This window comes from Hibiscus syriacus, unplaced genomic scaffold (genome assembly GCF_006381635.1).
Source record: "Hibiscus syriacus cultivar Baekdansim isolate YM2019G1 unplaced genomic scaffold, ASM638163v2 tig00110239_pilon, whole genome shotgun sequence".
NCBI classification, from domain to species: Eukaryota; Viridiplantae; Streptophyta; class Magnoliopsida; order Malvales; family Malvaceae; genus Hibiscus; species Hibiscus syriacus.
The window spans coordinates 552,057-565,862 of NW_024062641.1; the positions used below are offsets into that span (position 1 = coordinate 552,057).

Genomic DNA, 13,806 nt, shown 5'->3' on the forward strand with positions numbered 1-13,806 from the left:
TGCATGTGATGACTCGTTAGAGTGTGTGGACGAACCAGACATCGTTCTTATTCTCTCACGATGGGGAACAACCTGTAAGGGAGCGGACCTCCATGCACTAGTATGAGGCACAAACTCAGACTATTTCTTATCTGTAAAAAGGACACATGTTCATCAAATTTAACATGCCTTAAGATGTAAATGTGACCATCCTGACCAAACATTGAAAGCCTCAATGTTGCGAACTGTAACCCAAGAAAACATAAGGCGTTGACCTAAACATCAATTTATGCTGTTGAAAGAGCCTAAAATACTGGAAACAAACACCCAAACACACACATTGTGTTGTAATATGGTTTAGAACCAAACAACTTTTTAAAAGGTGAAATATTACCTAACACTCTGGTAGGTAGTCGATTAATTAGATGCGCAGCTGTAGCCACAGCATAGGACCAGAACCGAAATGGGATAGCAGCCTGAGCTAGCAACACTAGAGCAATTCAACCAAGTGACGGTGTTTATGTTCAACCACGCCATTCTGCTTAGAGGTGTGAGGCAGTGACTCGATGTGAAATGCCTGCACGAGTTAGTTCACATGAAAATGCATATTCGCCTCCCCAATCACTCTGAACAGACTTGATGGGTAATGAGAACTAAGTGGTGACCATAGCTTGGAACAATCGAAACGCATCAAGGGCCTGAGTTTTATCCTTTAGCATGTACACCCATGTATGTCGTGTACATGCATCCACAAATGATACATAGTATCGATAGTCACAGGATGAAATATGTGCAGCACCCCAAAGATCAGTAAAATTAGCTGAAATGGAACATTGTACACAGTAGTAGAAGAAGTAAAAGGCAGCTTGTGACTCTTTCCCATACAACAAGCAACACAAGTTGTATTCAAACTCTTTGAAATATTAACATTGATTGAATTACATACATCTTTCAATGTTTGAAAAGTAGGGTGTTATAATCGCTTATGCCAAAGGTCAAATACACTAGGATCACCACATTAGTTTTATTACACAAGAAGATTTTAGGCTCCATAGCAAATATGTATGGTCCTTCATGTTGATGCCCTCGAAGAACCATTACACCAGTTGTTTTATCTAGTACAAGCATTCATCAGCATGAAACTCAATGAAGACATTGTTGTCCCTAGCAAGCTTCAAAACCGAGAGCAAATGTTTTGTTATTTTGGGAACATGTAATAGATCACTCAATATTAAAGCTCAAGAGAAACCGTTCAAAACAGTCTTACCAACGAGTTCACCCCTAGTGACACACCATTACCTACTAGGAGATTATCTGGGCCAGTAAATTCAGTGGAATGCATCAACTTGGAGCCATCTGGGATAACATGGTGAGTTGTCCCGAATCAACAACCCAATGTTTACCTGAAGCCACATTTGCCGAGGCTAACTAGAAGAGGACATTTGCTTGGCATTGTAGCAAGACCATCCTGACGAGTCAAACGCGGCACAATTAGCAGCACCAGAATCCTCTCTGGATCGTGATGAACCAGAAACGCATTAACCCCAGGGAAGTCTCGATCAAAATGATACTAGAAATGATCTACAGAATGCTCATTCTTACCACATAACTGGCATTGAAGCCGTGCACGACCTCCACAACATCCACAGGATCAACACCACGAGACGATTCAGAAAACCAGCCGCTTCTCTTCCTTGAGCAACATAAGCACTCATTGGAAGGTTCTCAGACTAAGAATCAAACCCTACAATCTGTGTTTTCACATCAACAAGCATCGAGTAAACATGAACCAAAGATAGAGTTTCTCGTTTAGTGGTGATTACTGCCATGAATGGCTGGTATTCACACGAAGTCCTTTAAGAATACTCACGTTGTGTTCAACTTGAGACACTGGACTTCCACATGATGCAAGCGAAATCACAAATTTCTTTAACTCAAGTGAGGTAAACTCGTATAGAATCATCACCTTTCTTCATAGACTGAAGCTTTTAATGTAAATTCATAACCGTGGTGGTGGATCGATTGGCACAAAATTATAGAAATGTGTTTTAAACAGCAGTGGCTGACTCGGCACCAATGAATTGTGGCAATAATGGAGCATAATCGTGGATAAGAGCCAGGATGCAAGGGCGTTGTCTTGAGCTATGAAGTCTTCATAGGCTTCATTAGCAACAGTCTTGCCATTTGCATCAACAACCATCTCTAGAGGAGCTGTTAACAAGCCATTCAGTAACCGTTTAAGACGGTGGCTGAGAATTGTAAGTAGAACATGTTGCTTCCATAAAAGAAAGTTCATCTCATCAAGCACCACGTTTACCCTTTTGTTGGTAAACATATGAGCTGACGAGGAGGTTGAGTCACCAAAGAGAGCCATCGTAGCTCAACAGAGGACTCCATGACCGAAGGCGAATGATACCATGTTGAATTTTGCAAAAACGCTTCAAGAAGAAACAAGAGAGTTCTTTATTTTCTTGATTGGATTATACACACATCACAGTATACAACACTATTGTTTTATATACATCAATACAACAACCACCTAACTAACTAACAATCTCATAACAACCTAGATTCTAGACTAACTTCTAGAACTTCTCTATGCATGAGTTGCATGTACATGCATGGAACTACACACACACACTTTTCATTCACGTGAGCTGCATCATTCTCTCAACAGGGAGGTCATGGTCGTGGTAAGCCAAGGATTTTTTGCCAATTGTGTGGTAAAGTTGGTCACCTGGTTAATCGATGGTGGCACTAATTTGATCAGAACTTTCTTAGTGGTTCAACCGGTTATCAGTCTCTCTAGTACTTTGTGGTGGTCCTTTTGTAAATATGTGTTCCTTCTCTTTACTCCTATATGCACTTACTACTTCTCACCTTTTTAAATAATCTCTATCTGGAGGATGAGCGAAGGCAGTGTTGCTTGAAGGTCGTAAGATGGGACTTTATGAGTTTGACTCTTCTTTAATGCATAATAATTTTCACCTCGAATTTAATATGGCTCGTGGTGTTATTGACCATGTACTTTGGCATTAGGGGTGTAAACGGGCCGAGTCGAGCTCGAGTAGTGTTGAGCTCGACTCGAAAACTCTGAAATGAAGCTCGACTCGAGTCGAAAAACTCGCGAGCTTAAAATTTTCAAGCTCGACTCAAACTCGAAATCTTGACCTGAAGCTCGTGAGCAACTCGAAAAGGCTTGAAATTAAGAAAAAAAATTCTTAAACTTAACTCGATTGAAGCCTCAAACTCGAACCTGAACTTTAAATACATGAAAATATTATTGTATTTTTAAAAAAATCAATACATGAATGTTAATATTATTAATAATTTTTTTTAAAAAATAAAATCTTAATATATTATGTTTTCGAGCTACTCACGAGCTTTTTCAAGTCGAATATCAAGTAGCTCATTTCAGCTCGTTAAAAACTCGAGTCGAGTCCATTCAATTCGAGCATTTATCGAGCCTTGATCAAGTCGATTCGAGTAGCTCACGATCTGTCTCGTCTCTATTTGACATAGACTATTAGGTCATCCTAACCGTGATACTTTACTTGCAGTTTGTCGTGATTGTAACGTTGGCTACAACTTTACTGATGACAACACTATTTGTTTAGCGTGCCAATATAGGAAAAGTCACTATTTGCCATTTTCTACATCTCATATTGGTTATGATTCACTATTTTAGTTGGTGTTTACAGATTTCCAATAGATATCTCTATTATATATCCTTTGTTGATGCGTGCACAACGTATTCTTGGGTATACTTATTGAAGGAAAAATATCAAGCGTTGTATGCGTTCCAACTATTTGAATATATGGTTCGGATTTGATTCGATAAAGACATTAAGGATGTTCAGAGTGACTAGGGTGGTGAATTTTGTCTGTTCGCCATGGAACTTTTAGGAGGATGAGATTCAGTATCGTCTCACATGTTCCCACACCTCCCAATATAATGGTGTTGTTAAGCGTAAACATCGGTATATTGTTGAGATGGTGTTTATATTACTTGATCAAGCCTTATTACCACTAAAATATTGATCCTACGTTGTTGTCACTGTTGTGTACTTAATTAATCGATTGTCGACGAGAGTTTTTAATAATTTTCCTCTGTTTATGAAGTTATTTGGCAAGAGCTCTCCTTTCGAGAATTTACATGTCTTTGGTTGCCGATGTTTCCTGTGTCTTCATTCGTTCGAATCACACAAGCTTGCCTTTCGATCGCAGGCTTGCAGTTTTCTTGGTTATAGTGTGCAACACGAGGGCTACTTGTATATGGTGACTAATGGTCGTATCTATATTTCTCAGCACGTGAGGTTTAATGAAAGCATATTTCCCTTTGCTGAACATGCTACTGCCTCCATTGGTTCTTCTGGGTAATATTCTTTACCATATGCTGATATTGATATAGTGCTAGGGGCTGTTCCTTTTGTTCGTAATTGTAAGCCTCCATGTGTTACCGAAGGAGAGGCTAACTCGTCAAGTGGTAGTGGTGCTTCTTCATCGAACACTATCCAGGTTGGCACCGTGCAATGTGATACTTCTCTGGTCATGACCCCAGACAACCAAACAATGTTGTAATCTCTCCACCTACTATTGTACACATCATATCGCCAATTACAATCAATAATGCACCGCATGATGCTGAGAATGGTTTGATACAAACACCTCCTACTGTTGCCAATAATGCACTGCATAATGATGTGTGTGGATTGAGCATTGCACTATCTGGCAGTGTTTTTCCTCTCTCGTCTAATATTCACTCAAATATCACTCGCAACAAGGATGGTGTCTTCAGGCCCAAGGTTTTTTCTGTGCAAGCTCTTCTTAATGATGATGAATCTATTACCATTAATCAGGCCTTAGATTATCCTGTGTGGAAATCGATTGTTCTAGATGAATATGATACATTTATCCGCAACGACACATGGTGATTGGTTCCGTTACTTCCAAATAGGGGTGCTATTGGTTGTAACTGGCTGTTTTGGGTTAAGAAGAATGTGGATGGGTCAATGGCCAAGTATAAAGCTCGGTTGGTGGTAAAGGGCTTTGCTCAGGTCCCTAGTCAAGATTTTCATGATACATTCAGTTCGATTATCAAGCCAACCACCATTAAATTCATTTTGCTTTAGCAGTTATGCATGGATGAAAACTCGACAAGTTGATGTCAATAATGCATTTCTTAATGGTAAGCTTCTGAGAAGGTGCTTATGGTGCAACCTCCGGGGATTCGAGCAGGTTTCTTAAATGGTTCGAAGTTGGTGTGTAAGCTTGAAATACTCTTACAGTCTTAAGCAAGTTCCTCGAAGTTGGTATGGTAAGCTTCGAGAGTTTCTTCTTCACGTTAGCTTTCGAGGAACGCACGCAAATACTTTTATTCAGTTCGATTATCAAGCCAACCACCATTAAATTCATTTTGCTTTAGCAGTTATGCATGGATGAAAACTCGACAAGTTGATGTCAATAATGCATTTCTTAATGGTAAGCTTCTTGAGAAGGTGCTTATGGTGCAACCTCCGGGGATTCGAGCAGGTTTCTTAAAATGGTTCGAAGTTGGTGTGTAAGCTTGAGAATACTCTTTACAGTCTTAAGCAAGTTCCTCGAAGTTGGTATGGTAAGCTTCGAGAGTTTCTTCTTCACGTTAGCTTTCGAGGAACGCACGCAAATACTTTTTTGTTCATTCGTTGATTGAGTAATTGTTTCATTTATGCTCTTGTGTATGTTGATGATATTATCATCACTAGACATAATGCAAGTGATGTAGAGCAAGTTGTCACTCAATTAGGATGTGAGTTCTCGCTAAAGGATTTAGGGGAGTTAATTTTTTTCTTGGGGTTAGAAGTTCAACAGGATTCTCAGACTCTTATCTTACATCAAAAGAAATTCATTCTTGAACTTCTTGAACAGACAGGCATGAAAGGAGCTCATCTCGTTCTTACGCCAATGGTTGTGACTCCAAAGCTATGTAAGGAAAGTGGCTGTTTGTTATCCGATGTTCAATTCTATCGAAGTGTTGTTGGGACACTTTTATACTTGAATCATACTTGACTCAACATTGCTTTTAGTGTCAATAAAGTTGCTTAATATATGCATGATCTTCACGAGCAACACTAGGTGGCTGTGTGGTTTTTGGAAAGAGTGACTTGGTGCATTGGATGCTTTCTCTAATATGATTAGGCAAGCAATGTTAATGATCGTCATTCAATTTAACGATTTTATGTCTTTTTTTGATGGCAATCTAGTCTCATGGGATTCTAAACGTCAACGCTCGATACCCAGATCTACCATTGAAGCTTAATATTGTGGACTTGTTGAACTTGCCGCTGACATTTCATGGCTTAATGTTTTATTGAACGAGATGGGTATGTCTTACACGTCCACACTAGTTGTTTGGAGTGACAACACGAGTGCAATTGCAATGAGTGTCAATCTTATTTTTCATTCGCGGTCTAAACATGTTGAGTTAGATCTTCATTTTATTCAAGAGAAGTTTGAATCTGGCAATATTGTGTTAATTATGTTCTTGCTCAACACCAAAAAGCGAATGATCTCACTAAACCCCTTTCTCGTGCCTATTTCTCTTTATTTCGCAACGAGCTCAATGTTTCGGATTGAGCTGTTGAAGCTATGAAAATTAATGAGAATCATCGATAACGGGTGAGACAGCAAGAAGGCTGAGCTGGCACGATAGGCCTCTAAGAATTTGTTAGGTTTGTTATGACATATTTTGCATGGAAGGATCTACGACTTTTCTGTTCCTTTATATTCATGTTTTACGTTTGAATAAAGGCAAGGCATTTTGTTGATTAAAAGCTGTAACAAGATTAACAAAATTCAAGACATACTAACGGATCCTTCGAATAAGCTAATCCCTCGTTGCTGCCAGATGTCAGAGGGGAAGCCACGTTAAAAATATGAGATACATGCCATATTTAATATCCATGTACCAACAAAATTATAAAATGTTTTTTTATTGAGTCTTTATTTTATTAAATAGAGATATTAGAAATTTAAGATAAATATTAAAATTGAGTTAATTGCATTATAATCCTCAAACTATGACCCTTATTTTAAATTGGTCCTCAAACTTTTGAACATTCTAATTTCATCCCTAAACTATGACCCTCAATTTAAATTTGCCCCCTAAACTTTTAAACATTCTAAATTCATACCCAAACAATGATCCTCTCTTAAATTAGTCCCCAAACTTTTGAAAATTCCAATAACATCCCTTAAATCACTTAAAAGTTTGGGACTAATATAGAACTAGGGTCATAGCTCAGGGATGAAATTGGAATGCTCAAAATTATAGGGACCAATCTATAATGAGAATTATAGTTTAGGGATGAAATTCAAATATTCAAAAGTTTGAGGATCAATTTAGAATGAGGACCATAGTTTGAGGACGTTTAGTGCAATTAACTCATTAAAAATTTAACCTACATTAATGAGACAATATAAGTATTTTTTATCACTTTAATAATATATCTCTTTTATTGAATCTTTAAATAATACTCTATATGTTCCATTAAATTTGTCCATTGTTAACTCTTTTAATCAAATTTTTTTAACTTTAACTTACTATTTTTAAAATTTTATTATTGTTAAAAATATGAAAATATATATTTTAAAAACCTTAAATCATGTAGTTTTCAAATATATATTTTTATAAAATTTAATTATTTAAAATAATTATGGTCAATGTTTAAAATTTTTGACTTTTTTAAAGTCAATAATTGACACATTTAGTGCGACGGATGGAGTAAAAATTATAAACTAATCATCTGATTAAACTATCATTTTTGGCCCGTTGTTGTATCTAAATTTTCAATTTGTTCAAAAGCATACCTAACATTTAGTTTTTGTTTCATTTTAGTATCATGTCTTTAAAAACTAAACGTGTTTAGTACCTAAACTATTAGTTTTGGTCCATTTTAGTACCTAAACTTTAAAAAAATTCAAAATTTATCATTAAATTTTGAACGAGTGTATTAAAATGAAATAAAAACTAAACTTTAAGTATAGTTTTGAAAAAAATAAGTACTAAAACATACTAAAAATGATAGTTTAGATATTAAACGCATAATTTAAAGTTTGTATTATTATATTTTTAATGCGAGATGATGTGATAATTGTTTATTAATAATAAATTTAATTCTCAAATTTATACATTATTATAAGTTAATTCTAATAATAAAATGCTAAACATGTCATTTAAATAATATAATCATCACAAACCATTTATTTCATTGGTTAAAGGAATATTGTTATTCTTAAAGGTCATGAGTTTGAGCACCAGCAGCTGCAGAAGGGTGATTAAACATTCATTGTCAAATGATTGTGAGTATTTAGCACATATAATACTTTGTAATGACCTTAGTTTAATCAAAATAATAATAATAATAATATAATCCTCAATAATCTTTAAGTCATATGATTAAAAAAAATTAGATTGACACTTTTTATCTGTCTTAAATTGTGGGTTCAATATCCATCATAACAAAATTCTTGTTAAAAAAATAAGGGTAAAGTATACAAATAGTCTCTCAACTATAGGATGCTTCTTTATTAAGTCTCTTAACTATTAAAAGTTACAAAATGGTCCTTTTTTATATAGTGTTACTTTTTGAGTCCCTTGACTATTAAAAGTTACAAAATAATCATTCGACTATTTATTATCTTCCAAACTCATCCTTTTTGTTAAACTTTGATGGTAATTTGAGATGAACGTTAATTTGATGACTATGATATGTTAAAATCTGATCTCAAAATCTCAAATAGCTATCATATTTCAGCCATTATGCTACCGTCTAGCTTAGACAACCACCAATCTTTTAAAGTAAAAGGACGACTTTGGAACATAATGAATATTGAGTGACCATTTTATAATTTTTAATAGTTGAGGGACTTAATAAAGTAGCATTCTACAGTTGAAGGATTATTTTGTAACTTTTAATTGTCAAGGGACTAAATAAAATAAAACCCTATAATCTGGGGACTATTTGTGTACTTTACCCAAAAAAATAATATACCAATTTAATCTTTATTATATAACTCAATTTCTATTTCATCCACCAAGTATCTTTTCTCAAATGACCGATAGCTGTCGGCGTTAGGGCAGCCACCGCCTCAGATCGAAAGGGGCTTTAAAATGATGTATAATCCCTCCTCTTGATTGTATAAAATTCTAGAATGTGACTCGAAATGACGCAAAATCTCAACATTAATTTCTGTAACTTTGATCTTTTGAACTAGCTACTGGATCGGCTTACAAAGGCAAACATGGCCCGCCCTTGCTCGGCTTCAAAACTTCATCTCTTTCCCTCAACTTCGAATGGCCAAATGTATTTTCTTCTATTGTTGTTGATTGTGGGGACAATGGAGCGGGGTTTGGACAGGTCTAGTTCCAACTAACAGCTACATTTTAGATTATTATATACACTCGTACTAAGTTACATCTACAAATATTTTTACAGAGTGAACGCGTATACTAAAATTATAATTTCTTTTATATGAGATAGATATAATTAAGATTTTAAGATAAATATAATTAATAAAATTAATTAATAAGTCGAAAAAAAAATTAAAATTTAAAACGGGCACCTATACTATCGACGGATCCGCCACCGAAGGAAAAAAGAAAGAAAGAGAAACTGTAGCTTTCACGGCTCTCTTCAACTATTCATTTTTCCTTAATTTATTAAAAATCAACATTTCTCTCTCTCTTTTTTAATCAGATAAAGGACTATCAACTTAGTTTAGTATTTTTTTAGAATAATTTTAGTTGATGGTTTAAAAGCCTTCAATCAGTTTATGTTTGGATTAATGCTTCCTTCATCATAGAAATAAACCTTATATGTCGTCGTTTATATGAAGCTTCAAATGTTGAGTGTGAGTAAGTGGTAGCACACGCTGGGTCTCTTCCTCCACCATTTCTAAAGCTCTCCACTTTCCCATTCCTCCTATTCCCCATACCCGAAATCTCTGTTTCTATGGAAGTAAGGGCTGTCTTTCTTTCTTTACTTACGCTCTTCACCTTCAACCTCCTTGTCTCTTCTTCTTACGCCCAAAACCACAGCGCCATCACTTTATCTGAGATCCGAGCGCTGACGTCATTCAAACGGAGCGTTTTCAGCGACCCACTTGGCGCTCTCGATGGCTGGGACGACTCCACACCGTCAGCTCCCTGCGACTGGCGTGGCATTGTCTGTTACAACCACCGTGTCCGCGAGCTCCTCTTGCCTCGTCTTCAACTCGGTGGCCGACTCACTGATCAGTTAACCAACCTACGTGAGCTACGCAAGTTAAGCCTCCATTCTAACAAGTTTATCGGCTCCATCCCTGACTCGCTATCTCAGTGCGCTCTCTTACGCGCCGTTTACTTCCAGCACAACTCATTCTCCGGGAAACTGCCGCCTTCCATTTTCAACCTCACCAACTTACAAGTCCTAAATGTAGGTCATAACTATCTCTCCGATAGAATCACCGCCGTAATTCCGCCGTCCCTCCGGTTCCTGGACTTATCCTCTAACGATTTCTCGGGGGACATGCCGTGGAATTTCTCGGTCCAGTCTCAACTACAACTCATCAATTTCTCATACAACCGGTTTTCAGGTGAAGTTCCGGCGAGCATCGGAAATTTCCAACAATTGGAGTTCCTCTGGCTCGACTCGAACCAGTTGTACGGCACGTTGCCGTCGGCTATTGCGAACTGTTCTTCATTGGTGCATTTTAGCGCTGAAGACAACAAGCTTAAAGGATTACTTCCGGGAAGTATCGTCGCGGTTCCGAATCTTCAAGTGCTTGCATTATCGCGTAACCGGCTCTCCGGTCCGGTTCCCGAAACCGTTTTCTGTAAATCACCGGGGAGCAGAACACCGTCGTTGAGGATTGTTCAGCTGGGATTCAATGAGTTCACGAAACTTGTTAAGCCGCGAAATAATGGAACTTGTGCTTCGGTTATGGAGGTTTTGGACTTTCAGGAGAATCACATCCATGGAGAGTTTCCATCTTGGTTGACCAGTTCGACCACTTTAAGAATTTTGGATGTTTCTGGAAACTTCTTTACTGGCTTACTACCCGTCGAAATCGGCAACCTTTTCAACTTACAAGAACTTAGAGTGGCCAACAACTCTCTAACCGGTTCGGTCCCTAATCAACTCCTCCAATGCAGTTTGTTAAAGGTGGTTGATTTTGAAGGAAACCAGTTTTCGGGTAAATTACCGATCTTTTTAAGTCAAATGAGGAGCTTGAAAAGCATGTCTTTGGGAAGAAATCTATTTTTCGGTTCAATCCCGTTCGGGTTTGGGAACATTTCAGGACTTGAAATGCTGAACTTGAGTGGAAATAACTTGACCGGAACCGTGCCAGAAGATATAATCCGCTTGGGTAATTTAACTACTTTAAACCTCAGTCACAACAAATTTTCTGGGGAAATTCCTAAAGGGTTGTCGGTTTTATCTAGTTTGGTGGATTTAAATTTAAGTGCTTGCGGGTTTTCAGGGATGATTCCTGGAACTATTGGGAGTTTGATGAAATTAAAATATCTTGATTTGAGTAAGCAGCAGCTTTCCGGTGAGTTGCCTATTGAGTTTTTTGGGTTGCCAAGTTTGCAGGTCGTGGCTTTAGAAGAAAACAGGTTATCTGGTGATGTTCCTGAAGGTTTTAGCAGCTTGGTTGGCTTAAAATCCTTGAATCTTAGGTCCAATGAATTCACTGGTCGGATTCCAAGCACCTATGGTTTCTTGCACTCATTAGTTGTGCTTTCCTTGTCCCACAATCGAGTTTCGGGTATGATACCGGTCGAGCTTGGTAATTGTTCTGATCTTGAAGTGCTTCAGCTTCGTTCGAATCGATTGAAGGGCAATGCACCAGGTGATTTCTCTCGGTTGTCTCATTTAAAAGAGCTTGATTTGAGTTCCAATAAGTTAGATGGTGAAATCCCAGAGCAAATTTCCAAGTGTTCCTCCTTGACTAGTTTGTCGTTAGATGGAAATCAGTTCTCAGGTACCATACCAGATTCGTTGTCAAATTTGTCCAACTTAACAAGTTTGAATCTTTCTTCCAACAGATTGAGTGGATCCATTCCATTAAGTTTTTCAAACATGTCTAGTTTGAAGTACTTGAATTTGTCGAGAAACAATCTCGGAGGTGAGATTCCGAATGCAATTGGTTCTCGGTTCAATGATGCTTCTCTGTTTTCAAAGAATGCAGAACTATGTGGTAAGCCATTAAGAGAATGTGCAAATGTAAGGACAATAAAGCAGAGAAAAGTGATTCTATTGATTGCTATGGTCGTTGGCGGGGCTTGCGTTTTTGCAGTGTTTTGTTGTGGATATATTTACAGCCTTATACGGTGGTGGCAGAAGCTGAGAGGATGGGTAACTGGGGAGAAGAAGAGGAGTCCGGCTCGTGCAAGTTCAGGAGCTGACCAGAGCCATGGAAGTGGTGAAAATGGAGGTCCGAAACTAGTTATGTTCAATAACAAGATTACTCTAGCGGAGACACTTGAAGCGACGAGGCAATTTGATGAGGAAAATGTCTTGAGTCGGGGAAGAAATGGGCTTGTTTTCAAGGCAACGTTTCAAGACGGAATGGTCCTATCTATCCGTCGACTCGTCGATGGATCGATTGATGAAGCTACATTTAGAAAAGAAGCCGAATTTCTTGGGAAGGTCAGGCATCGAAACATAACAGTCCTAAGGGGGTACTATGCCGGCCCTCCTGATCTAAGACTCCTTGTTTATGACTACATGCCTAATGGAAACCTAGCTACCCTCATCCAAGAAGCATCTCACCAAGAGGGACATATGCTCAACTGGCCAATGCTTCATCTCATTGCCCTCGGCATTGCTCGTGGCCTAGCATTTTTACACTCTTTATCGATCGTTCATGGTGATGTCAAACCACAAAACGTCCTCTTCGATGCCGATTTCGAAGCTCATTTATCCGAATTTGGACTCGATAAACTCATAATAGCAACCCCGGCGGAAGCTTCTTCGTCCTCAACCCTGGTCGGCACTCTAGGCTACGTAGCACCAGAAGCTGTTATAACAGGTGAACCGACCAAAGAAACCGACGTGTACAGCTTCGGGATCGTACTGTTGGAAATCCTTACGGGAAGAAAACCGGTGATGTTTAACCAAGACGAGGACATTGTGAAATGGGTGAAGAAGCAATTGGAGAAAGGGCAAGTCTCGGAGTTGCTGGAGTCGGGGCTGCTTGAGTTAGACCCTGAATCACTAGCCTTAACTTGTATTTTGTAAAAGAATTACTTCCACAAAAGAAGTCATTCTTTTCGCCCCCTTGTTTTTACCAGTAAGTGCAATTATTTTTTTGTGTTTTTTTTTTCCAAGGGTAAAATTGTACCATACAGAAGGCTCCGTTACCGGTGGATAAAATCCCGCCAAAGTATAACGTCTAAACTGGAAAAGCCACGTGGCAAGAGGGATGGGGGAGAAGTAGCCGTTGGGAGAATCATTGGGAAAAGGCGAAGTTGCGTCAGGACACCTGAGATTGTCGGAATTTGACGTTTTCGAAACAAATATTTGAGCGAGGTACATCCTATTTAAAAATAATTATTTAATTTATTAGTTATTGAATATTATTTTTCAGTTGAGATAAGATGCGCTTTTGAAAACACATCCTGTAGGACATATTTTTAAAAGTGTCTTATAAAATGTTTCTTCTACTTGTATATAAAAAAAATTTGAGTAGAAATATATATAAAAAAACATACAAAGCTGTAAAATATCAAACATATACGTGTGATGCATATCGAAAACATGTAATTACATGAATATAGATACGATCAATGTGAGACTTTAA

General features: G+C 37.8%; 1 pseudogene; it reads left to right on the top strand.

Moving 5' to 3' along the window:
• Positions 1–4,254: 4,254 nt before the first annotated feature.
• LOC120114640 lies at positions 4,255–13,244 on the top strand (annotated as a pseudogene).
• Positions 13,245–13,806: the final 562 nt, after the last annotated feature.